Below are 26,301 nucleotides of genomic sequence, written 5' to 3' on the forward strand. Positions count from 1 at the left end.
CTTGTGTGTGTGTGTGTACCTGTGTGTGTGTACCTGTGTGTGTGTGTACCTGTGTGTGTGTACCTGTGTGTGTGTATCTGTGTGTACCTGTGTGTGTGTGTGAACCTGTGTGTATGTGTGTACCTGTGTGTGTGTGTGTGTACCTGTGTGTGTGTGTACCTGTGTGTGTGTGTACCTGTGTGTGTACCTGTGTGTGTGTATCTGTGTGTACCTGTGTATGTATACCTGTGTGTGTGTACCTGTGTGTGTGTACCTGTGTGTGTGTGGGGGGGAGCGGTAGTGTAGCGGTTATCGCTACGCTGCGCTACGAACCTGGCGACCGGAATTCGATTCCCGCTCACGGCCAACACCAGCGATGATTATCTGAACCGGTCCTGGGCCTCCCCTAGGTCGACTCAGCCTCAAATGAGTACCTGGTGTGGTGCGTAAACATGGCCACTAGGGAGACAAAGGCGGTCGGGCGTGGTGTTGGCCACCCACCCCTTCGTGTGCCGTGCCTTCATAAGTGCTCGCTATCAGCACTTGCCCCAACAGTCTGTTGCAGACTATACGGGGGATCTTTGTCTTTGTGTGTTCTGTGTGCTTGTTAACACATGAGTGGGTGATGGCCAGGCTCGTAACATTATTCACGCACTGAGCAGACTGGATCTGGAAATAAAATGTAAAAAAATAAAGGACAAACCCCTAATTTTAAATTCGTTGGCCCCATTAAGTTCCCGTTGCTAAGCCCGGATGCTGCACCCACGCTGCGTGTTCTGGCTCTGCGGGTTTTTTTTACCCTGAACATTTAGAAACATATATTGAGATGATTTAGATTCTTCTTCTTGGTTCTTTCGGTAAAGTCACGTAGAAGGGAAATAATAAAATAATAAAAATAAAATATAATAAAATCATTCTCACGACGTTTCGGCCACAACGCAAGCAGCCGTCCTCAGGTGAAAAACAGGTCTGTCGGAAAGACAGCGTCTGAACAGACCTGTTCTTCACCTGAGGAAGCTGTCTTTCCGACAGACCTGTTCTTCGCCTGAGGACGGCTGCTTGCGTTGTGGCCGAAACGTCGTGAGAATAATTTTATTATGTTTTATTTTTATTATTTTATTATTTCCCTTCTACGTGATGACTTTACCGAAAGAACCAAGAAGGAAAAAAACGGATGGCTGTCGCTGAGTGGTAGCCAGACAGGCTGCACAGCACACAGTCCGTGAGTTTGTTGTGGTTTTATATATATACATGCGGTAATAATCATCGCGTATTTTGATTAACAATTGATTTTATTTTATAGTTAGGCCAGAAATCAATTTACTCGTCATAAATATTGGCTGCGAAAATCTACTCACGTGTGAAGCTATGCTCTATATTATTTTTTAACCGACTACGGTGTCCTGTGAAATGTAAGTTTTTTTTTTTATAATGACCTTTGGCTCCAAGGATTTACAGTGAACTGAGAGCCAGGGGGTGGAACACGGGCGAGGAGATGGAGCAGATGAAATCAGCTCGTGCGCAAGTCCTGTTGGTGGATTGGCACACATCACAGCGATGGTGTTGTGATGTATTAACGAAAACAGGTCTCCTGTTACCAACCGTGGTGAAGTATGGTCAAATACCCGCCCCCTCCCCCCTCCTCGAGTGTGAAGTTCTCATCCAGCAAAAGGGCTGCACGTGCATAATCAGTGAAATGCGTCGTTCTAGATTTGAAGCTTTCGTGACTGCAAGGATTCATATTCTTAGTTTTTTCGGTAAAGTCACGTAGGTAAAATAAATAAATTAATAAAAGTAAAATAAAACAAAATTTAAAATCACGACGTTTCGGAGGCTTGTGTTGCTTCCGAAACGTCGTGATTTTTTATTTTGTTTTATTTTACTTTTATTAATTTACATTTTTTACCTACGTGACTTTACCGAAAAAACCTAAGAATATGAAATGCGTCGTGTTTGAATCCAGGTGATAGCCCATTGAAATGATATGTCGATGCCAGAGCGATGTTACACAAGCAATTCGGTGCACACGTGATGCATGAGGGCTGCGACAATGATTGCAGTTGAGTATTCGTCTTTTAAATCTATTTTTTTTTGTAAATGTATAATCGACCGCTTCTGTTGTGGTTGATGACTCGGTAGTCCATTTAAAGGCATTGCGCCTGACGAAGGTGGAAAACCCCCTCCACAATTAACCTCCCGTCCAGTGGCACACGGGAGAACAGAGACACTTGTTTCAATACATTTTCATTATTTGATTCGCCAGGTGATCGAATTGATGATCGATAGAATAATCGGTTACCAGACTTAAACAATCGGATTTCCCAACTCTGTGTGATTTTAATTGCATTTTTTAAAACAATATAATTTCAGAAATTTTTTTTAGCTTTAAAACGAAATAATGTTTTTTTTTTATTTTGTCAAGTAAAGACCACTGAGCTATATAGTTCTTAGTCAGAAGCGACCTGGATATCACAAATTATACCTCAACGAAGTGGCTTATCACCATGTGGAAATGTATAGCAGCCAAATATTTTGAATGCGTGTGGATTCTAAATGTGGAGGGGAAACCCTTAGGATCCAGAGAAAAATCCACGCGACCACGGGGAGAGAGATATGCAAACTCCAAATATACAGCAGGCGTCAGAGTCCGGATCGAACCCACGACCTCCTGCATACCAGGCGAGGTTGTTAACATCTCGCCGCCGTTTAAAGAGCCTATTGCCACTACAATAAAGCAAACCCTGGGTGGCAAATGTAAAATACGATAAGGAAATATTTGAAAAAAATAACGCAGGGTCAGAATTTTTGGAGAGAGAGAACAAAAAAAATCATTAAATTTCTATGAAACATGACGGCGTTTTTTTACCATTCGGCAGTGCAGCACTGTATGAGGATTAAGCGCACAACCTCATATTTCGAGTAGAATTAATGCGTTCTAAAATGGGGTCCGACACACGCGTCTAATGCCACTTAAGACTCGTAATGCCCGAGCGATGAGTCCAAATCGCAATTTCCCACTTTTATCGTCACCCAAAACACATACGAATGAAACTAAATCATCCCCATCCCACCGGGCAAAGCCCACCGAGGTATTAACTCATTTTTCAGAAGCATCCTGGCCACAAATGATAGCTCAACGAGGTGGCCCCATCATTTGCCAATCCCCTGCGAGCTGAGAGCCCTCCTAACCCCACGCCTTTAAGCGAGAAACCGTGGGGCGTATTTCACCACACTTCACCACGCCGGTACGTTGCGGGTCGGTGAAAGTTGGGGAAGCGCGCCGGTTGTCACAATAAAAAAAAATGTCCAAAACTTCGTCATTAGGAATGTGCGGCGGTCACTGTGCGACCGCGGGTTAACTGGCGTCTTCCTCGTCGGCTAGATGATGGGTCTCAGTGTTGTGGCCCTCATGGTTGAAAGACCAAAACGCAGGAGATCCCTGGGTTTCGATTTAAAGCTTTCGTGACTGCAGGGATTCGTCTTCTTGGTTCTTTCGGTAAAGTCACGTAGAAGGAAAATAATAAAATAATAAAAAATAAAACATAATAAAATAATTCTCACGACGTTTCGGCCACAACGCAAGCAGCCGTCTTCAGGTGGAGAACAGGTCTGTCGAGAAGGCAGAGTCTGAATGTGACTTTACCGAAAGAACCAAGAAGATGAAAGATCCCTGGGTGTTTGATCTTCCACGGAAGCTCGCGGTCCACCCTAAATCGCATCCGCTGCACAAACCTTGGCAGCAGTGGATGGAGATACCTGATGCACAAATGGAAATCAAAAACTCTCCAGTCGTGGTGTGCGGTTGTGGTCGTCCAGAGCAGACCGAACAACAGAGGTCGCAACCGGGTACCTGATACCCGTACCCTACCCGATACCCGGCTACCCGTACCCGGCCGAGTACGGGTACGGGTAGCCGTTTGCGACCCTGGTGCGGCCGGGTACGGGTTCGGGTAGGCCGTGAGTCACTGGTGAGTAACCGTTTGTCACTCATTTCGGGTAGGGTACGGGTACGGGTAGGGAACGGCTACCCGTACCCGGCCGGGTACGGGTACGGGTACCCATTTGCGACCCTGGTGCGGCCGGGTACGGGTACGGGTAAGGAATCAAAACCCGTTTGCGACCTCTGCCGTACAACGTATAAGGACGCAATGCCCCGATCCACAAAATACGAAGGAGACATCGCAGCGACACCACCCCGCTGCTCCTGACGCGGTTATCATATCCGGCTTGACCACCTGAATGTGAAATTGTCGTTGTTGCTCTACACCAACATCAGCCACGCGAAAGAAGAAAATAGGAAAAAAAAATTAACCCGTAAAAACAAAGTTTTTCACTGTAAATCATTTATATGCGTGGCGGCTAGAGTCCTCTCGTCCTCTGGCTTGAGATGGCTGCCACCTATGGGTCAGATGATTGCCTGCCACCATTAAGCAATTGGTAATTAAATATAAAAAATAAATTCCTAAAAAGTGGAAAATTTTGGAAAAATGTTTTCACGAAAATAAATTGTCACGCACAACGAGTCTGTGTGCAAAATGTCAGCTCGATTGGATCACGGGAAGTGGGTTAAAAAACAACCGAAAGATTTGCACGGTCGTAAGCGCGCAAGCAAGCAAGCAAGCGAACTTAATATAAAGGATTTAATAAAGAACATCGCATTTAGGCGACTGATCTCAGTGATGGTCCTGACGGTTCGATAATAAAGCACACTCACACCACTGCGTATCGAGCACCTGGATTTAATTTCACTGTATCAATGATGGGCAGGTGAGATTGTGTGCGGTGCGGTGGGGTGGAGCGCTGGGTCCTCCCAAGTGGGGGAAGGGTTGTCCAAAATACCAGGGAGAGACCCTTCCATGCCAGGAGAGAGATACAGAAAGAGAGAGTTTGAATAAGCATACTCGTTGGTTAAAATAAAATCAATCACGACGTTTCGGGCGCAACACAAGCGTCCATCATCAGGTGGGAAAGCTTTCCCATTGGATTGACAGCTTTGCCACCTGATGGTGGACGCTTGCGTTGCGCCCGAAACGTCGTTATTTATTATTTTTCTACCTACGTGACTTTACCGAAAGAACCAAAGTGGATGGATCCCTGCAGTCACGAAAACTTCAAATCTAGATTGAAACTCTTTGGTTCTTTCGGTAAAGTCACGTGGGTAGAAAAATAACGGATCACGACGTTTCGATCGCAACACAAGTAATCGTCTTCAGGTGGGACAACCACAGCAAAGAAAAAAACTGCTGAAGTAGCAAAAGATCTGCCGTGGCACGAGGTTATATAAGCCTCGGTAGTAGGGGGGGGGGAGAGAGAAGGCGGGGAGGAGGCAGGGCAGAAAGTGGTCCCTGCAGCAATAAGGGGTCCACTTATTTGTTCTTGTTGTGGTTGTCTCACCTGATGACGATTGCTTGTGTTGCGATCGAAACGTCGTGATTTATTTTATTTTCTACCTACGTGACTTTACCGAAAGAATCAAAGTGGATGGATTCCTGCAGTCACGAAAGCTTGAAATCAAGATTTGGTCGTGAGCTGTATGTCCGTGACCAGATAAAAAAAACAGCATCGCCACCACCATCATCATCATCATCCACGATCTACCCACTGCATTTCCTCCAAGCCGTTAACGGCGGTGTCGGGGCTGAACCATTACCGATTATTGTCGTCTCACTCCACCGTATAGGACCCCGGGTTTAAGGACCGTGCACTCTCGCTATAGAGCAGTGGTTCTTCACCTTTACTGCGGCCTGCAACCCCTTTGATTCTTACTCGTTTAAAAATGTGCGATGTGAATAAATACGTAGGGGGTTTGATGAAACAAAGTGTAGTCGTACTTACGTGTCCGTGCTTAATTTGTCTTTTCGATTATTTACCTTCCGAATCAATCTGGCCGCGTCTCGCATCCCCAGGGCGTTGTGTGTACCCCAGCGCGATACAGCGAGCGGGTAGAGTTATACCCCTGAATGTGCTGTGCACTTCACTACACACGATGAACTGATGCACACTCCGTAGCAGCACAAACACAGGTGGCGGTACACAACCGAGCATCTGCCAGGCGCACGTGTGTTTGCACTCCGTACGCACTCGCGCGCACACAATGCGCACAGCAGGCAGGGTTCGTACTCAGATCCCCCGTGTAGCCTTCAACAGACTCACGGACAAGTGCTGTTAGCGAGGAGCACCTACGAAGGCCGGCAAGGCACACGACGGGGTGCATGCGGTCAACGTCCCCTACAAAGATAAAGATCCTCCGTATAGCCTTAACAGACTGTAGGGGCAAGTGCTGTTAGCGAGCACCTATGAAGGCCGGAACGGTACACGAACGAGGGGGTGGGTGGCCAGCACCACGCCCGACCGCCTTTGTCTCCCCAGTGGCGATGTTTACACACCGCACCAGGTACTCATTTAAGGCTGAGTCGACCTACACACACACACACGCACACCAACAAAGACAACGATCCTCCGTAATAGCCTTCGACAGACGGTTACATCAACACGCACAAATGCGCCGCACACACATACGGAGATCAATATTCGTTAGATGAACGCAGGGGCACACGGCACCTGCACGAACCGCGCGAAGCCACCGATCGCTCACGCCCGACACGGCACGCGCGATGAGCCGGCCACGATCGGTTGCCAGAACACGAAAACCCATTGACACGTGGAGATAATTCACGGCGGCGCAATCGCAACACGAGGACAAAGATCCTCCTCCCCCTCGCCCCGTATAGCCTGTTTCGCGAGTAGCACCTGTGCAAGGCTTGCACGGCAACACGTGGGCGTGGGTGGTCAGCACCGCGCCCGGCCGCCTTTGTCTCCCTCGTGAGAGACAAAAGTGCGGCTGGTTCAAATAATCGCCACTGGTGTTTGTGACCGTGAATGGGAATCGAACTCGGGTCGCCGGGTTCGCAGTGCACCGCTAACCACTGCGCCACCGCTCCCCTACACAGAACCACACAGACAGACACAAACACTCACAATCACAAAGACAAATATCCCCTGTATAGCCTTAACAGACTGTAGGGGCAAGTGCTGTTAGCGAGCACCTATGAAGGCCGGAACGGCACGCGAGGGGGTGGGTGGCCAGCACCACGCCCGTCCGCCTTTGTCTCCCTAGTGGCGATGTTTACACACCGCACCAGGTACTCATTTGAGGCTGAGTCGACCTATCACAATCACGCACACACGAATGTACAATTATGCACATACTCATATAGCCATGGGTATGGAATGCAAAGTGCTTTTTTCATTTGCACGTCACTTGTCCATGAATATATTATTCCGCTGCAATATACATACGGGTATATATTTAAACACGTGCTGTGTTGACATATATTAAATACAAACGCGCGCGTGTCATTTCAAACCGCTTACCAATGCGAGCTATAGACTGCCAGAGTCAATTTGCAGCAATGTCCCATTCTCCTCCATCTCCCCCCCACACACACACGTGTAAAGGTATATACAGAGATTCCACCGTGTAACCTCCACGCGCTGTTGGGGCAAGTGCTGTTAGCGAGCACCTATTACGGCTGACGCACGGGATGACGGATGAGTCGCACCACGCTTGGACCTAGCAGCCGCCTTTGTCTCCCTCGGCAACCTCCCCCCCCCCAGTTCAATACACCCCGCAACAGGTGCTCATTGAAGTCTGAGCCTACCTAGAGGTGGCCCAAAACCGGTTCAGCTAACCACCTCTGATTTGAGTCCATACGCGCTAAAACCTCCTCGGGTTTCCGGGTTCACGGCGCAGTCCGCTAACCACGACGGCAACTGCTCCTCACTCTCACACACACACACAGTTACAAAGATCCCCCATATAGCTTACTCAGGCTGCTGGGGGCAAGTGCTGTGAGCGAGCACCTTCAAAGGCCGGCACGGCGCACGAGGGGGTCGGTGGCAAAGCACCACGCCCGGCCGCCTTTGTCTCTCCGGTGGTCAGCATTTACGCACCGGGTGCTCATTTAAGGCTAAGTCACCGCACTGTCACGCGCAACACGCAAACCTGCGTTGCATTGTACCTGCACGTGTACCGCTCACATCAAAGGCACTGTTGCATCAGGACAATGCGAAGAAAATACGTAGACATTCGTGCAGACACAAAAATATCGCAGCAGCAGCAGTAACGGTAGTTCAGTGGTCAGGCTGCTGATGCTGCCGCCGCTGCTGCTGCTGCTGATGATGATGACACTGCTGCTAATGGTGGTGCATGGTAAATAAATATAAGCCAGCTTACCGTGAAGACGAGATGCGTTCGGTAACAATTCATGCGCAGGAGTGAGAGACACGGGGAGAGGGAGACACAGGAGGGAGAGCAGAGAGGGTGGGGGTTGGGTGGTGAGAGGAGAGGAGAGGCGATAGAGGGAAGAATGGAGAAGGGAGGTGTGGAGGGAGGGAGTGTGTGTGTGTAAACCAGTGAATACATTCACATGTTTTTTTTGCGCTACTGGATCGGAGGCAAGCTGGCCCATTGTGACGACTGGCTAACGGGAATATCTCTGTGGTTAGATATATTTCCCGCCCTCAATGATTTTGTCACAAATCTTCCATCGCCGTCACGTGCAGAGACACGTAACGTTGGAAATTCTCACACAGTAGTGGGACTCTTCGTTTCACAGAATGACCCACGGAAGTGGATATCACAGAGCCACATCTGAGATGACTTCTAGTTACATTTGGTCCACAGCACTTGGTCCACAGCACTTTCCCACCCGATCTGCCATATGAGAGGCATGTTCGTCTCATGCCAGTCAAAACGATATATATATATTTACACCATGGGAACCTCATTTGCCAGTAAAAAATATAATAATTGGTTTTTTACCCTTCTATCTGGCAACAAAAAAAGGTGTCAGTTTTGTTGCCAGATAGAAGGGTAAAAAACCAATTACGATATATATTTTTTTAATTATTAGAAGCTGAATTTTACCAAATTACGTACAAAAAATAGTTTGAACATTTTTTTTCTCACGCAGTCATTGGTGGCCAGGCCTGAGGCTCTCAACTCACTACACTCGGAAACCAAGTTTGATTTCAGGTGACTGCTTGAATTTGAACCCAGGGTTTCAGGGCTAACAGCTCAGTGCTCTGACCTCTGACCTCTGAGCCACACAGTCACCGCTGATGACCCGTTTGATTAATTTTTATTCTGGATAAAATTTGTTCTAAAAACCATCGTGAATTGTTGTCACACGGATCCCCGAAGTTGGTCGGGTTGCAGAGAGAGATCAAGGTCAGAGCACCAAGCCTGTACCACTGAGTTCCTGTGTTCGATTCCAGCTTAATGCCGGCTGTGATTAAAGTCGGTTCTCAAGTGAGTTGATGGTCACAGGAGGACTCTAGTTCTGTACTTAATTTAGTAAAATTCCACCTCTGAGAGTAAAACAATACATCTGCTTACCCAGTGCCGGATTAAACTAGTGCGGGGTCTGTCGCATTTTTTATAAAGGGGCCCTCAATAAATAACACACAGAAATATGAAACCAGACATTTTTTACTTGCATAGTAAAGTAATTGTATTTTTTCATTTGCTATACAGACAGATAATACGACAAATCGCTCATCTTAAACACCCAGTCGTTCATAAAAGTTGAAGGCAGTATAGTGCTATAGTAATAGAGCAAGTGCAGAATCACTGGACCGGAATTGATAGCTTGAAAGCATTTAGCGCGGGGCCCTTGAAAGTACGGGGCCCGTAGCTACATGTGTAGCTACTTTTTTTACGAGGATAATCCGGCACTGTGCTTACCATGTGACAAACATTCTCTGTCTAGCAGGCCGGGTGTGAAAGTGTTGCCCCATAGCGTGCGGAAAAGTGTTTACTTGAAGACATCTCAAAAGTAGTTCTGTGGTGCCCACTTCCACAAATGGCTGCACTGCTCGAGGAGAGATCCGAACGGTTGTCTCAATTGCGACAATGTTGGAGGGAAAAATATATTTTTTTATTATAACAATAAACAATGACGTTACACACGTAAACCATAAACACGAATGGAAGACTGGAAGGCATTGCGTCAGAGACATTTGTTCATGCGCACACGCTGCGTGGATTATTGCATCGCAGGGTCGTGAGAGCTTGGGAGAGGCCTTCATCCGGCAGTGGATTTAACACGGCTGATGATTGTGATGATGAATGACGAAATAGGGTGAGCGAAGTACATTATGCGGCAGGTTTGTGAAAAGGATGATCTTGCAAATAGAAATTAAAAACGCTCACCACCCACACCAGTAGCACTGCCTTACAACAACGATTGCCCCCCTAAGATCGATTCCCGGCCACAGTCAAAATCAGTGGCAAGGTGAGATCTGAGCTGGTCTTGGGCACCCCCTTTACCAACTCACACTGACCAGCGTGGTGAAGTATGGTCAAACAGCAGCCATGATCAACAGGACAGAGCTAGACCCATGCCTGACACTGGGTTGGCGAAAGGGGCTCTGCATGGCTAATAATTATGTAACACAATTTTTCGATGTAAAGCTTTCGTGACTGCAGGGATTCATCTTCTTGGTTCTTTCGGTAAAGTCACGGCTGCTTGCGTTGTGGCCGAAACGTCGTGATAATTGTTTTATTTTTTTTATTTTATTACTTCCCTTCTACGTGACTTTACCGAAAGAACCAAGACGATAACACAATTTTGTTCCTGAGTACTAAGTGTTATTTTTTTTATTGTTTATGCCTAAGTAATAAAAAAAATAACACATGCAGGTGGCCGATCTTCGGAAAAAGGGAACGTTTAATTAAAATATTTCCGTATTCCATTTCGTTCTGTTATATTGTACACTGTGTAACAAAAAACCATTGTTTTTTTGTAGTAAGTGTTAATTCCTAATTTCTCATGCCTCAAAAGTACAGAAAATGGATGTTATTCCCCACAAACTTTGATTTTGTGACCAGGACTTTATGTGCAGCAATGACACAAATGCACACCACGTTTTCTCATTGAAAATAGGTAAATTTAAAAATATCAATGTACTGGTCACAAAAGCAAAGTTTATGGGGAAGAATAGCCATTTTCTGTATTTTTGAGGCATAAGCAATTAGGAAATAACACTTACTACCCAGGAACAAAAATAATTTTTGTTACACAGTGTATAATATAACCGAACGAAATGGAATACAGAAAGATTTTCACGAAGCGTTCCCCTTTACCGAAGATCGGCCACGTGCATGTCCACAATCTCAGCCTGCCGCGTTTCGTTTTGCCGTCATAAAGACGACGGCCGTTCGACGAGAAACACGGAACAGCGTTTGCGAAAGGTGCGCCAAAGCGAACAAAAATACAAAAAATCAAAGCAAGCGCGTGCGAAAAGGTTGCACGCAATTTTGTCGCGATGAAACACTGAGAGGCAGAGACACACACCGAGACAGAGTGAGCGAGAGAGAGGAACGCGAGGACGAGAAGACGAACAAAAGCTGAGAGAAGCGCGCCGCGTTGACCGTGGACAAACAGTGGAGCGGACCTGGGAGCGATGGAATCAACTCAGAGGTGCGCCACTGGTGGCTAGGAGATGTTAACTACCTCGCCTGGTGTGCAGGAGGTCGTTGGTTCCATTCCGACCCTGACGCCTGCTGCTGTATATGTGGAGTTTGCGTGTCTCTCTCTTTCTTCATCATCATCATCATCACGGTAGACTAGGAGATGTTAACTACCTCGCCTGGTGTGCAGGAGATCGTGGGTTACATGCCGACCCTGACGACGCCTGCTGCTGTATATTTGGAGTTTGCGTTTCTCTCTCTTTCATCATCGTTACGGTGGCTAGGAGATGTTAACTACCTCGCCTGGTGTACAAGAGGTCGTGGGTTACATTCCGACCCCGACGATGCCTGCTGTACATGTGGAGTTTGCGTGTCTCTCTCTTTCTTCATCATCATCATCACGGTGGCTAGGAGATGTTAACTACCTCGCCTGGTTTACAGGAGGTCGTGGGTTCCATGCCGACCCTGACGACGCCTGCTGTATATTTGGAGTTTGCGTGTCTCTCTCTTTCATCATCATCATCATAACGGTGGCTAGGAGATGTTAACTACCTCGCCTGGTGTGCAGGAGGTCGTGGGTTACATTCCGACCCCGACGATGCCTGCTGTATATGTGGAGTTTGCGTGTCTCTCTCTTTCTTCATCATCATCATGGTACGCTAGGAGATGTTAACTTCCTCGTCTGGTTTACAGGAGGTCGTGGGTTCTATTCCGACCCTGACGACGCCTGCTGTATATTTGGAGTTTGCGTGTCTCTCTCTCTCTCCCCGTGGTGGCGTGGACTTTTCTCCGTGTCTTCCGGTTTTTCCCTCCACATTTAGAATCAACATCACCACGCGTTTGGAGTATTTGGCTGCTTATAAATGATGTCCACGCGATAAGCCCACTTCGTTGAGCTATCATTTGTGATAGCCAGGTGGCTTCTGAAAAAATAGGTTAATATATCTCAGTGGGCCTTACCTGCTAAAATAAAATAAAACATTTGTTTTTAAATAGGTGCATGAGTCAGGCAGGTCGTCGTAGAGACAGCTGAGTCTTCGGGAGGCCTTCATCCAGCTGTGAATAGATCAAGGCTGACGACGACGACGACGATGACGACGATGAGCCAGTGTTAATGACAACGGTGGCAAGGTTTACATTTGTTTGAAATTGCGCTTGTGGGTGGAACCTGTGCGCGTATTGTGGGCGTGCGCGCGGAGAGAATGTGGTGGCAGTGCTATTTTTAGGGCTGCGCAGAGGATAACGAGAGCCAGTGTGTGTGTCAATGCACACACACGCACTCACACACACACACTCTCACACACTCACACACACACTGGCTCTCACACACACACACGCACCTTTCACACACACACTCTCACACACACACTTTCACACACACACGCACTCTCACACACGCACTCTCACACAACAACAACCGCCATTCGCCACTAAGTGGCGGTGACGTCACCACGACGCTTGTGCCAGGCCATGTGCACCTTGAGGCCACGTGAAGTGTCGAACGCCCGCTGGCAGGAGGTCACGGGGCAGACCCAGCAGGTGCCACGGGTCGACTGACCGAGATGACCGAGATGACTGGCTGATGCACCACCTGTGCCCCCTACTGTACCAACTTGCTGTGCTTTAGCCACCCGGCGCTCCGCTCGTTGTTGTGAGCGTCGCTCCTCCGCCCTCCGTTGTTGTTGGAGGGCGACTGCCTCCAACTGCCCAGTAGCGTCCTTCACGAGCCTCCTCCACAGAGGCCGATCTTGACACCGCTGGTACCAGTCATCGGCAAGTCCACTCAGCTCCACATCCTCCTGTACCACATCACTCCATCTCTTCTCTAGCCCGTGCCGCGCCCGTTTAGCCCCCTCGATCCGGCCGAACAAAAGCTGTTTAGGCATGCGGTGGCTCTCACACACACACACACTCTCACACACACACGCACTCTCACACACACACACTCACACACACAATCACACACACACTCTCACACACGCACTCACACACACACTCTCACACACACACTCTCACACACACACACGCACACTCACACACTCACACACATACTCTCACACACACACTCTCACAAGCACTCTCACACACACTCACACACACACTCTCACACACTCACTCTCACACACGCACTCTCACACACACTCACACACGCACTCTCACACACACTCACACACACACACGCACTCTCACACACACACACACACTCTCTCACACACAAGCACACACCCTCACACACACACACTCACTCTCACACACACACGCACTCTCACACACACACACAAAGGCGGCCGGGTGTTGTGCTGGCCCACCCACCCCATCGTGTGCAACAGTGCCGGCCTTCATATGTCCTGTTCGCTAACAGCACTTGCCCCAACAGTCTGTTACAGGATATGGGAGGGATCTTTGTCTTGTGTGTGCACCTGCACTGCACACTAAGAACCCGGCGATCCGAGTTCTATTCTCGCTTACGGTCAACACCAGTGACGATTATCTGAACCGGTCCTGGGCATCCCCAAGGCCGACTCAGCCTCCAATGAGCACCTGGGTGCGGTGTGTAAAAAACATCAACACGGGAGAGACAAAGGCGGCCGGGCGTGGATGCTGGTCACCCACCCCCTCGTGTGCCCGTGCCGGCTTTCATAGGTGCTCCTCGCTCAACAGCACTTGCCCCAACAGCCTGTTGAGGCTATACGGGGGATCTGTGCGTGTGCGTACACCTTGTGGCAGTCACTCTCACCACGTGGCATCACAGCCTCACTCTGGCTCCGCAGCTGCATACGCAGCGAAACGTTGCCGCATACCAGTCTGGCCGGGAGCCGTGGTGTAAAACATTTAGCTTCGTAGCTCATCAGGTTCCACTCCTGTTACAAATTAAATATTCTGATTCTAGATTTGATGCTTTCTTGACTGCAAGGATGAATATTCTTTGGGTTTTTTCGGTAAAGTCACGTAGGTGAATGTTTTAATGAAATAAATGAAAACAACTAAATTAAATCACTGATGGTTGATTTCATTTATTTTATTTTTTACCTACGTGACTTTACCGAAAAAAAACAAAAGTATTCTGATTCTGCATTTGTGGCAACGTCGGATATTCGAACATCGGCATGGGAAAAAGATGATGGTTAAATGTCACGCACACATATGCGCTCAACTGTCTCCACACATGGATAAGCCACGTTGTTGTTTCAGTCCACCTTGACTTTCCAGACCAATTTCGTCGAAGGGCAATTATTTAAGTAAGCATATCCCGGGCTGGTTTTCGGCCCAAATGGGTCTCATCAGCAAAGTCAGGCCCACGATACAAATCCTGCTGGATTACCAGATCTTATTGGTGAGAACTCCCCTCCAATAAATTACGGATCTCCGTTCAAGGCGTCGTGACATTTGGTCTACAGAGCCAATAAGATTGGGCACACACAGGTTACTGGACAAAACTAGAAACGCAAACTGTTACAAACTCTGCGGTAAGAACAAATCCACATTACTCTGTGTGACATGGATCCCCCCCCCCCCCACACACATATCCGCCTACGCATATATAATGACAAGGACACCACACAGCAGATATACTGCACTGGGTGTGAGCGGATAATTCTTTGGTTCTTTTCGGTTAAGTCACGTCTAAAAATAAAATAATAAATTAAAATAACATATTACGACGTTTCGATTGCAACACAAGCGGATAACTGGTCGGCTTGGATTTGCGATGGGTCGGATATGCGACACTGAACCTCAATAATATAATCTAGAGCCCGCATCAAACTACTGCTTGATGAAGGCCTGCCCAGGCTACGTTGGTCGTAGGGGTCCTTTGACCATGCTTGACCACCTTGGTGAAGTATGGTGTAGGTTGGGGAAGGCAGGCCCAGGACCCGTTTAGATTTTACTCGCCACTGATGTTTGCTCTGGCTGATAATCGAACTCAGATTGGCAGGTTCGAAGCGCAGTGTGCAAACCACGGCGCCACCGCTCCCACCTACAATACACAAGCCATCTCTCAATCAATATTTACTGGTTCTGTATAGCGCCCTTGTCATCATAAAGGGATGTCAGTGAGCTTCATATCAAATAAGATTTACAAGGACGCCCGGCACTTAGAATATATATAATGACGTACAAGGCATTTATTTTGAAACATCAACGAAGCGATGTACCCCGGGCAATATAATTCAATAATGATAATAAAAAATAATAGTCTTCTATCCGTTATCTCATCTGAGACTCTTCCATATCCAATATGATGCAACGAGGCGTTAAAAATTGAGATAATTTTTTTCAGACCTCCCCCCCACCCTCTCCCCGCCTCTGACGCAGGGTTTCACAATTTTCATGACAAAATGATCTTTGGTCACCCTTTGTTCATTAAAAAATAAAAATGAAAATCGTTACATCCACCACGATTTGTTACCTCGACTGAATTAACGATTTTTCAAACCGTAATTCGTCACCGGGGGTGGGTGGTGGTGGTGGTGGTGGTGGTGGGAGCAATGGAGACGAACTCAGGTCAGCGGGGTTCAGATCGCAGTGCGCCATCCCCCGAGCGAACAGTTTGGGAAGCAGAGCACCCAAAGGGGTCGAACCCACGGAGCTTCGCGAGCCCCTGGTTGTATGTGTGAATGTACAGTACGTAGAACTTCTTTCGCGCCGTACGTAGCCAACCACGCTAATCGGAGGTTCGCGGGCGCGTCGGAGGAAATAAACTAAAAACAAAAAGCCAGTCCTGAAGAAATTAGTTCGTCAATCAAGGTGATTTTAAAGTGCATAGCTCCCAGTGGCTTGCGAACATCGGAAGAAAGAGCGTTCCAGACGGCCGCAAAAAGGCGCATCTGAAAGCGACGCGCGATGCGGTGACCGCCTCTGTTCGAAGGCTTCATCCTCCGCGCGTGGACGTTTAGTCACCCACCGGAGCTCACCGCTCGAGACTGCGACACAAACAAAGAAAAGAACCCAGCACATTCTATCAACCCATTAACCGCAATTACAAATGACACACCATTTACCCGTGAGCGAGACAACAACAGTTAAAGAATAATTGAATGAGAAATAAATTACGCACGCGATGAGCAAAATTGGGATGTTGAGCAGGCGAGGAAAGCAAGTGATTCAGACAGCGATGATTTGGCGGGTGTGGGCGGGTTTTGATTTTTTTGGCTTCGTTCAGTTCTTGCCACAGATTGATGTGGTTGAGCTTCACGATGGCCGTGTCGGAGACGCCAAGTCGGAACCGCTGAGAGCCTGGAGTTTCAGGCGTAGCGAAGGTGTGATTGAAGGTCTCAGCCCGGTCAACGTGGACTGTGTGCGCACACAAATAACACACCGTCACGTTTAATGTGGTCCTTCAGCTCTGAGAGTCAACATTCTGTTTTTTACCTACGTGACTTTACCGAAAAAACCTAAGAATAACATTCTGTTCGTTTGAATCGCGCGCGACGAACGCTCTCTGCAAGGCACGCGCGAGGCGTTCCCTTCGTCCGGATAAGCGAGCCGCTGCAGTGATTTCATGAGTCGAGTCGTTCTTTTGCCATCGTCTTCTGCGGCCATTCACTGTCACAGGGGGTGGGTGCACTGAGCTCTTCCGGCAGGCAAGGCTGCGTTGGCTGGGTCATGTAGCCCGCATGCCCAGCCACCGCATGCCTAAACAGCTTTTGTTCGGCCGGATCGAGGGGGCTAAACGGGCGCGGCACGGGCTAGAGAAGAGATGGAGTGATGTGGTACAGGAGGACGTGGAGCTGAGTGGACTTGCCGATGACTGGTACCAGCGGTGTCAAGATCGGCCTCTCTGGAGGAGGTTCGTGAAGGACGCTACTGGGCAGTTGGAGGCAGTCGCCCTCCAACAACAACGGAGGGCGGAGGAGCGACGCTCACAACAACGAGCGGAGCGCCGGGTGGCTAACGCACAGCAAGTTGGCACAGTAGGGGGCACAGGTGGTGCATCAGCCAGTCATCTCGATCATCTCAGTCAGTCGACCCGTGGCACCTGGGTGACCTCCTGCCAGTGGGCTTTCGACACTTCACGTGGTCTCAACGTGCACATGGCCTGGCACAATCGTCGTGGTGACGTCACCGCCACTTAGTGGCGAATGGCGGTTGTTGTGTACTGGGGGTTTGACGCGTGAAATCTTTCATTTTTACATCTCTCCTGACGCCCGCAGCCCATTTGGAAGCAAATCTTCGGCAAGGAAAGCAGGACAGTGACGAGGACAATGGCATTGTTGCTGTAGACAGGATGATGTCGGGCCCATGAAACAAATCATGCCGAATTATTAAATCTTTTTTGGTCAGAGCACCTCCAGTAAAATGATGGATCTCCGTTCGAGGCAGCATAACATTTGGTCGACAGAGCCAATAAGCTCGAGCACACATTGGTTACAGGACAAAACTAGAAGCGCAAACTGTTAGAAACATTGAACGAAGCTCCGCTGTGTTATAGAAGCGAGAAAATCCACAGAATTGTGCGTGACATGGTCGTAATATCCCCCCCCCCCCTTCCATATCCACCTACGCATCTATTTAATGACAAGAACACCACACAGCATATATACCGCATTGGGTGTGAGCGGTGAATTGGTCGGGTTGAATATGCGATGGGTCGGATATGCGACACCGTACTGCAATAATAGTAATAATCTATAGCCCACATCAATCCACTGCTGGATGAAGGCCGTGATAAGATAGGAATATCGGAGCTGAGAATGCGGATACAGCCACGAGGTTAATCTCGAAACGAATTTGTCTCCATCTATGTGCGACGGGTGTTGAGCGTGTTTCTGGGTTTAATGAGTCATCTCCAAGACGTTAATTAAATTTTCGGTTAGTGGGGAGATTGTTTTCTTTCACCAAACCGGGTCCCGAAGGTTTAACACGTCGGCTTTCGCGACCAATATCATCCAAAACATAGGGGGGTTCTTTTTCGGGAGGGGGAGGTTAGATCGTGTAAATATAAATGTGTTTGTCACGTAAACAGAAGATGCCAATGTGTTACCAGCACAGCACCACCGGTGTGTTGGAGAGCCAAGCCACAACATTTACAATCTGTGTACGAGGTTTCGCCAGTAATTTACAGCTCGCATCATCAGACGGACAGCCAGATTTGTCCGCCTGATGATGCTAGTTGTAATTACTGGCGAAACGTCGAACTTAGATTGTAAATGTTATGATAATTGTTTTTTTACCCTTTTATTTGGCAACAAAACTGATACCTTTTTTTACACGTGCGCCTTTTGGCGTCATCTGGTCCAACACCATGTGAGACTAGGCTCTAAGAAAAGCTGTCTCGGGTGTGGACCAATCAATTTCAAGAACAGTGCATACATTATCATAGTTGTGTTTTTTGTTTGCATTCCGACCGCAGGTATTGTGGTCAATGCAAACATGACTCCTTGTTAAAAAGGTGTCAGTTTTGTTGCCAGATAAAAGGGTCAAAAAACTATTATGATATTTGCTACTGGCAAAGGAGGTTCCAATGGTGTAATTGTAAATGTTGTGGCTTGGCTCTCCAACACACCGGTGTGCTGAACTAGTAACCAATTGGCACATTCTGTTTACGTGACAAACCTTACTAGTTGGCCGTGTCGGGTGGTGGCCGTTCCCAAAGCCTTCCTCCCACCTGAGAATTTTAAAAAATCAACCACGGCACCGTTACCAACAACCGCCGTTATTCACGCCGAGGTTGAGTCACTCAGCCAGTGACACGTTGGCATGCAACGGCCAGCTCTTGCCAATGATGCCACAGGGTCTTTAACGTCCCCTGCACTTTGAGGTGTGCGGATGGCTCAGAAATCAGATCGCTGAGCTGACGCAGCTGAGAATCCTGGGGTTCAAATCTGGGTTTCAGCCGCCTGTGATTGAAGTGGCTGCTCGGGTGTTGTGAGTTGGTCCAATTATATAATTATCAATAACTCACACCGAGACTAATAAGACTCACGCACAAAGGTCAATGGACTTACGTGGACATCCATCAACTTACGGAGAGATCCGTTGACTCGCCTACAGACCCATAGACTTATATATACACATATACAGAGTTGTGATTAAACCAGGATCGCAAGTGCAGTGAGTTAATTGTCTCAGTCAGGTTACCAATAATAGCATGAAACAAAATGGGACATTTTTTGCAAGTGTGAAAGTGTGAAAAAATAAGAATAGCTTTAACCCTCTCTGGCAATAGAACAGGAGGAGGTGTTCAGATGTTCAATCACCAAATAGAAACCTTCTGCAAGGAATCGTGTCTGCAATAACCACACAGAGTACTTGTGCTGAGCATGCAAACATGCTCTGATAATATATGGCGTTGTCTTTTGAAACTGATTGGTCAACACCAGAGACAGCTTTCTTTTGGACCTCGTCTCACCGGTGCCAGACAGAGAACGCCAAAAAGCGGACAGCATGAAAGACCCATCGTGTACATTGTGGGTTTTGTAATTAACGTGGATAAATTCCAAAAAAATCCAAAATAAAATGTTAGTTTGCCTGCCATGCGACAGGGGGGTGGGGGGGGAAGTGCTGCCCCCTTTCGCGTGGACTACAAGTCACGTGACGAGATCTCGCAAGTGCCTCTGTGATATCCGCTTCTGCGGGTCATTCTCTCACGCGAAGGGGGTTGCCACCGTGACGCGAGGGGCTTCTCTGTCCCACGACACGATTCTGATTGCCACACTGCGGGGTTAAAATTGGAGAAAGAGATTTGAAATAGAAATAAACATTCACTGCACTTTGATGGTAGGATAACACTATTTGGGAGGTGTCGTGAAATGTATTATCCTGTCATCATACTGATGACAAAACCCCCCCATGGGGCCTTGCCATAACAATATATACTCAAGCGTCTGCAAGTACGGAAGTACATCTGTACTTCCGTACTTGCAGACGCTTGAGTATTTTACAGTATGTGCTGTACAGCTCTGGGGCCGTCCATAAATGACGTCACGCACCTAGGGGGGGGGGGTCAGACATTTGTGACGATGTGTAACGAGGGGGGAGGGGGGTTTTAGAAATGTGACGTTACATCAAAATGCGCAACTTTAAATAAATATAGACACGTTCTACTTCATTAAATAGACTTTGTAATACATGTTTTCTCCTACAACATCAGAGTGCAGCGCCACATTAAATACGCACTACAATGACAATAGTTTAAAGCGATTTGAAGCATGTTTTATTTGGGGGGGGGGGGCAGAGCTTTGTGACGTCATATTTGAGGGGGGGGGGGTCTGACTTTTTGTGACCCCGTGTGACGCAGGAGAAAACATTTATTTTAAAAAGTCTATTTAATGAAGTAGAACGTGTTGTCTATATTTATTTAAAGTTGCGCATTTTGATGTGACGTCACATTTCTCAAACCCCCCCCCCCCTCGTCACACATCGTCACAAATGTCTGACAACCCCCCCCCCCCCTAGGTGCGTGACGTCATTTATGGACGGCCCCTTAGGGTAGACGGACCAGAGAGATGCGGCACATTGACTGCCAAGAAAGCAGAGGTCGCAACCGGGTACCCGAAACCCGTACCCTACCCGATACCCGGCTACTCGTACCCGGCCGGGTACGGGTACCCGTTTGCGACCCTGGTGCGGCCGGGTACGGGTAGGCCGTGAGTCACTGGTGAGTAACCGTTTGTCACTCAATTCCCAACGTCTTGTCTCTTCTCACAATTCAAGTTCCTAGAATCAACCCACCCGCGCCTGCAACATGGCTTCATCCCAGAGGTCGCAATCAGGTACCCGATACCCGTATCCTACCCGTACCCGGCCGGGTTACGGGTAGGGTACGGGTACGGCCGGGTACGGGTACCCGTTTGCGACCCTGGTGCGGCCGGGTACGGGTACAGGTAAGGAATCAAAACCCGTTTGCGACCTCTGCAAGAAAGGTGAATGGGGGCTCAGGCCGGGCGTGTCATGGCCAGAAGCTACGATGGCTTTTCCTATCACGTGACGATGATACAGGCGAGTCTGAAAGCAGAGTTCATCAATTGCGTTCTCTGTTTACAATGGAGAAAAAGGCCAAAGCAACGTTGCCATTCGCACATCGGAGGTGAGACTTGGGTGAGGGACGCGGGTAGAGCCAGGGTTGTGATTGCAGTGGGCCGTCTGAAGATGAAACGCACCTCGGAATGAAAGCACCCCAGGTTTTTTGTGTTCGCATTCCATCTGATGCTGCACTGCAGAGAACAATGTTTGAATTGTATCCGAGTGAAAAGTGTGATCGGAATGAGGCTCCTTCTTGTCAACACGGACAAAATGTGTGTTCTGACGAGGCAGGAGGTGGCAAGAAAAATAATATTTTTTTATTTTACCAGGTAAGCCGATGTAGCTCTTTTTCAGAAGCGACCTGGCCACAAATGATAGCTCAACGAAGTGGCTTATCACGTTTTTTGGGTCTTTCGGTAAAGACACGTAGATAGAACAAATAATAAAAATGTCACGTGGAAATGTATAGCAGCCAAATACTCTGCACGCATTTTAACGCGTAGTAGACTTTTGCAACCAACACTATCCATAAGAGGTTTTTGGGTTCGATCGTGTAAATATAAATGTATTAATAAACCCGTCACCAGCCGACACAGCAAATTAGTAAGGTTTTTCACGTATCATTAGACCTCCTTTGCCAGTACCAAAATATAATAATAGGGATTTTCCCCTTTTTTCTGGCAACAAAACTGAAACCTTTTTTTTTATAAAGAATCATGTCTGCATTAACCATTATACTTGTGGCCAAAATGCAAAAAAAAACACACTGATAATATGTGCATTGTCCTTGAAACTGATTGATCCACACCAGACGGCTTTCTTTTGAGCCTCGTCTAAGTTTCAAGGACAATGCATATATTACCAGAGTGTGTTTTTTGTTTGCATTTATATTTCCGCGATCTAACCCAAAGAAACATCTTATTATGGATTCTACACGAATGTTGATTCTAAATGTGGATGGAAAACCCGGAGGACCCAAAGAAAAAAATCCAAGTGACCACACTGCAGCAGGCATCGTCAGGGTCGGGATCGTACCCACGATCTCCTGCATACCAGGCGAGGTAGTTAACATCTCACCAGCGTGGCACCCCCAGAAGAAAATAATAATCTCATCTCGATTATTCGTGAGCACTTTCCAGATCGTGTTTTCGAAATGGCATTCATGCACTACGCACACCGCCTCGTTCAAACAAATGCTTACTGGAGAAAAATATTAATCTGAAACGAGGCCAAGGGTTTTGATGGATTATGTTTTATCCACACGGGTGATTAAACAAACAGGTTATACTTAAAATTTGATTTAAAGCTTTCGTGACTGCAGGGATTCATATTCTTGGTTCTTTCGGTAAAGTCACGATCATTGCTTGTGTTGCAGTCGAAACGTCGTGAGAATTGTTATTGTTTAATATTTTTATTATTTTATTATTTCCCTTCTACGTGACTTTACCGAATAAACCAAGAATATAGGTTATACTTAATTGCACCCGTTATCTCTCATCCACCATAATCGTTCAATGATGACAATGCCTGGGGCAGAAAGTCCGAGTTGTTTTTTTTGTTTTGTTTTGTGCGTCGTTAAAGACTCGTATTGGGAGAAGTGTGCCTTCGCGCTCACTGGAATTTGTCAATATGCCCCTGGGTGTTCAGTTGAGCGTCGTTTAGCCTTGCTCGGTGTCTACGCGCAATCACCTGAGCCTCTTGTCATCGCAGCCGTGGACGAAAATCAATTGGCGGAGGAACACTCTTAGGTTTTTTCGGTAAAGTCACGTAGGTAAAAAATAATAAAATAAAATCATAATAAATCACGACGTTTCGGAGGCAACACAAGTCTCCGTCTTCAGGTGAGACCGTCACAGCAAAATTGACTTGATACAGTTTTTTATTTATTTAATATATTTTTTCCTACGTGACTTTACCGACAAAACCTAAGAGTATGAATCCCTGCAGTCACGAAAGCTTCAAATCTAGAATTGTCATAGGAACGTTGCGTGCAAACGCTGGAATCAAAATATTGCCAAATAGTGACATTTATTTGCCCAACAAAGCCTCACTGAGTCTCAAGACTATTTTAGTTTTTCAGGAGATTGCTGCTACGTTGAGAAATCTGACCACGAATTTCTTATAACGATTGTTTTGCTCTTGGGTGGGAGGATTAAAGGGCACCCAGAGAAGAGGGTGACACTCAGCACTGCCATCTATAAACAACAATTTATTTTTACTATTTTTTATTTTACCAGGAAAAGCCCGCTGAGTCATAAAGCAATTTAAAAAAGCGGCTTGGCCACAATTGATAGCCCAGCGAAGTGGCTTATCATGTGGACATTATAGCAACCAAATACTCAAAACGCACGTTGATTCTAAATGTGGAGGGAAAAACCGCAGGACCCGGAGAAAAATCCACGCGACCACAGGGAGAGAGACACGCACAAAGTCAAAATATACAGGCATCGTTCAGGTTGGGATCGAACCCATGACCTCCTGTATACCCGGTGAGGTAGTTAAGAGGAGTTCTATTGCACTAGAATTATATCACATCTACGCATCTACCGCTGACTTCCTTTGCGCTCCTGTGTATTTAAAGGTTCCGTCTTCAGTGTCGCCAGAATGCCACCTTCTTCTTGTTAAATGGAGAAAAGCACGGAACCAAAAACACCATGATCTTTGTCCACAATGATGCATGTGTCTCTTAGCCAAAACGCGAATCTTTTTCGCAGTTGTGCTCTACAGCCGACCACGTGCTGTGAGCGTCTTCGCCAACTGAAATATATGTTGAGAGTGTCCAGACAACAAGCGTCTTCGCCAACTGAAATATATGTTGAGAGTGTCCAGACAACAATGAGACCCACAGGATCAGCTATGCCGCAAATCTCAATGCACGTTGAGCGAGCGCCATCGGAAGCGATTTCGGACGCCTTTTCCTCGCGGGCTATAAATTAATCAACCGTCGTACGCTTTTGGAGGGGCCACTGGAGGCTGTGCCACTAATTGACTGGCAAGGGCTCTGTGAACGTCATTAAGTTCTTCAGTGGCAGCTGTCGGTGCTCTCTAGGACTTGGCCTCATTCCTGATTGGGTACAATTTGTCGGTTGAAAATGTGTCAAGATGAGTGGCACGTTGCAATTTTAACTCGGCGGCCTCAGTTCGACGCTGATGTAATTGCGGGACCGTGAGTCATGAGCACTCCTAGAAATGCTTCAGCAAGGTCTGCTGACCAGCGTTACTGCAGTGAGCCGCTCACATGGTTTAGGGCGAGATTTAGGGCCACTCTTGCAAACGAGCCCATTTATGTATGTTGAACTTCTTTCGCACCGTACGTAGCCAACTGCGCTAACCGGAGGTGCGGGGGTAAGGACAACAAACTAAACACAAAAAGCAGTTCTAAAGAAATTCGTTTTAAATTTGTATTTAAAAGTACATCTCTCCAGTGACTTCCTACTATCGGAAGAGCGTTCCAGACAGCCGCAGAAGCGCATTTGAAAGCGCGCGATGCGGTGGCGATCTTTGTTCGAGGGCGAGCCAAAAACATTTTCAGACTACATTCACACTTTAGATTTTAAGTTTTCGTGACTGCAAGGATTCGTACTCTTTGGTTTTATCGGTAAAGTCACGTAGGTAAAAAAATTAAATAAATTAAACCACGACATTTCAGGGGCAACACAGAAGACTGAAGAAGGATGCGTGTGTTGCCTCCGAAACGTCGTGATTTTATTTATTTACATTTTTTACCTACGTGACTTTACCGAAAAAACCAAAGAGTATACATTCACACTTAAAGCGCTAAGAATATCGTGTAATATTCGTTACGCACATTGAGGATGCGTTGTGATGTAAAATGTACCAACGATGAAATTTGAGACAATGCAAAAAAAAATCTTGGTCCAACATCGCCCCCTGCTGTGCACTCAGGGAATAATGCACCGATTGGAAAATGTGGTACAAAAGCGACCCCTCCTGTCCATTGCCTGCACCCGCAGTAGCAACGTCCTGACAAGCAGAGGACGCAACCGGGTACCCGATACCCGTACCCTACCCGATACCCGGCTACCCGTACCCGGCCGGGTACGGTTACGGGTAGGCCGTGAGTCACTGGGTGAGTAACCGTTTGTCACTCATTTCCCAACGTCTTGTCTCTTCTCACAATTCAAGTTCCTAGAATCAACCCACCCGTGCCTGCAACATGGCTTCATCCCAGAGGTCGCAATCAGGTACCCGTACCCTACCCGATACCCGGCCGGGTACGGGTACGGCCGGGTACGGGTACCCGTTTGCGAACCCTGGTGCGGCCGGGTACGGGCAAGGAATCAAAACCCGTTTGCGACCCCTGCTGACAAGACACAAAATGGGAAAACAGCCCCATCGTGCTGTCAACTCCCCAATGGTTTCAAATGTGCGGCGGTCCTCGCAATGTGATGTCTCATCATTGTAGTATGACAGGTGAGGTTCTGCCTCCCCTGACCACACATCCCTGAAATAGACCCACCACTCACGAGGCTAGCCGTCATGGTGACAATGTTTTCAACGGCCACTGCTGGATAGAAGGCTTCTCCGTTGACCTTGGTGGCGATGGAGCAGTCGCGCCGCATCTGCACGCGAACTACATCGCCGTTAAGGGACCGTCTTCTTCTTTGGTTCTTTCGGTTAAGTCACGTATAAAGATAAAATAATAAATTAAATATTTAATGTAGCATAAATAAAATATTTAATTTCTTATTTTATCTTTATAAATAATAAATTTACCTTTTTTTTGTTAATCTTTTTACGTGACTTTACCGAAAGAACCAAAGAATAATTCCTGCAGTCACGAAAGCTCCAAAATTAAGATTGGACCGTCTTGTATTCGAGAGTTGCCTCCAGGATGGTCCAGATGTCTCGTGACCCCC

The 26,301-nt window shown here is 47.4% G+C and overlaps 1 protein-coding gene across 2 annotated transcripts in view; it reads right to left on the minus strand.

Annotated features, from left to right (window-relative positions):
* The window catches only part of LOC144942534 (complexin-1-like), an 84,086-nt gene extending 75,794 nt beyond the window's left edge, over positions 1-8,292 (minus strand). For both annotated transcript variants that reach the window (XM_078869395.1, XM_078869394.1), the window contains exon 1: positions 8,216-8,292. The gene's annotated coding sequence lies outside the window, so the exon portion shown is untranslated. The remainder of the gene's footprint in view (positions 1-8,215) is intronic.
* Between the last annotated feature and the right edge of the window lie 18,009 nt (positions 8,293-26,301).

The sequence above is a fragment of the Lampetra fluviatilis genome, chromosome 27 (genome assembly GCF_964198595.1).
Source record: "Lampetra fluviatilis chromosome 27, kcLamFluv1.1, whole genome shotgun sequence".
Lineage (NCBI taxonomy): Eukaryota > Metazoa > Chordata > Hyperoartia > Petromyzontiformes > Petromyzontidae > Lampetra > Lampetra fluviatilis.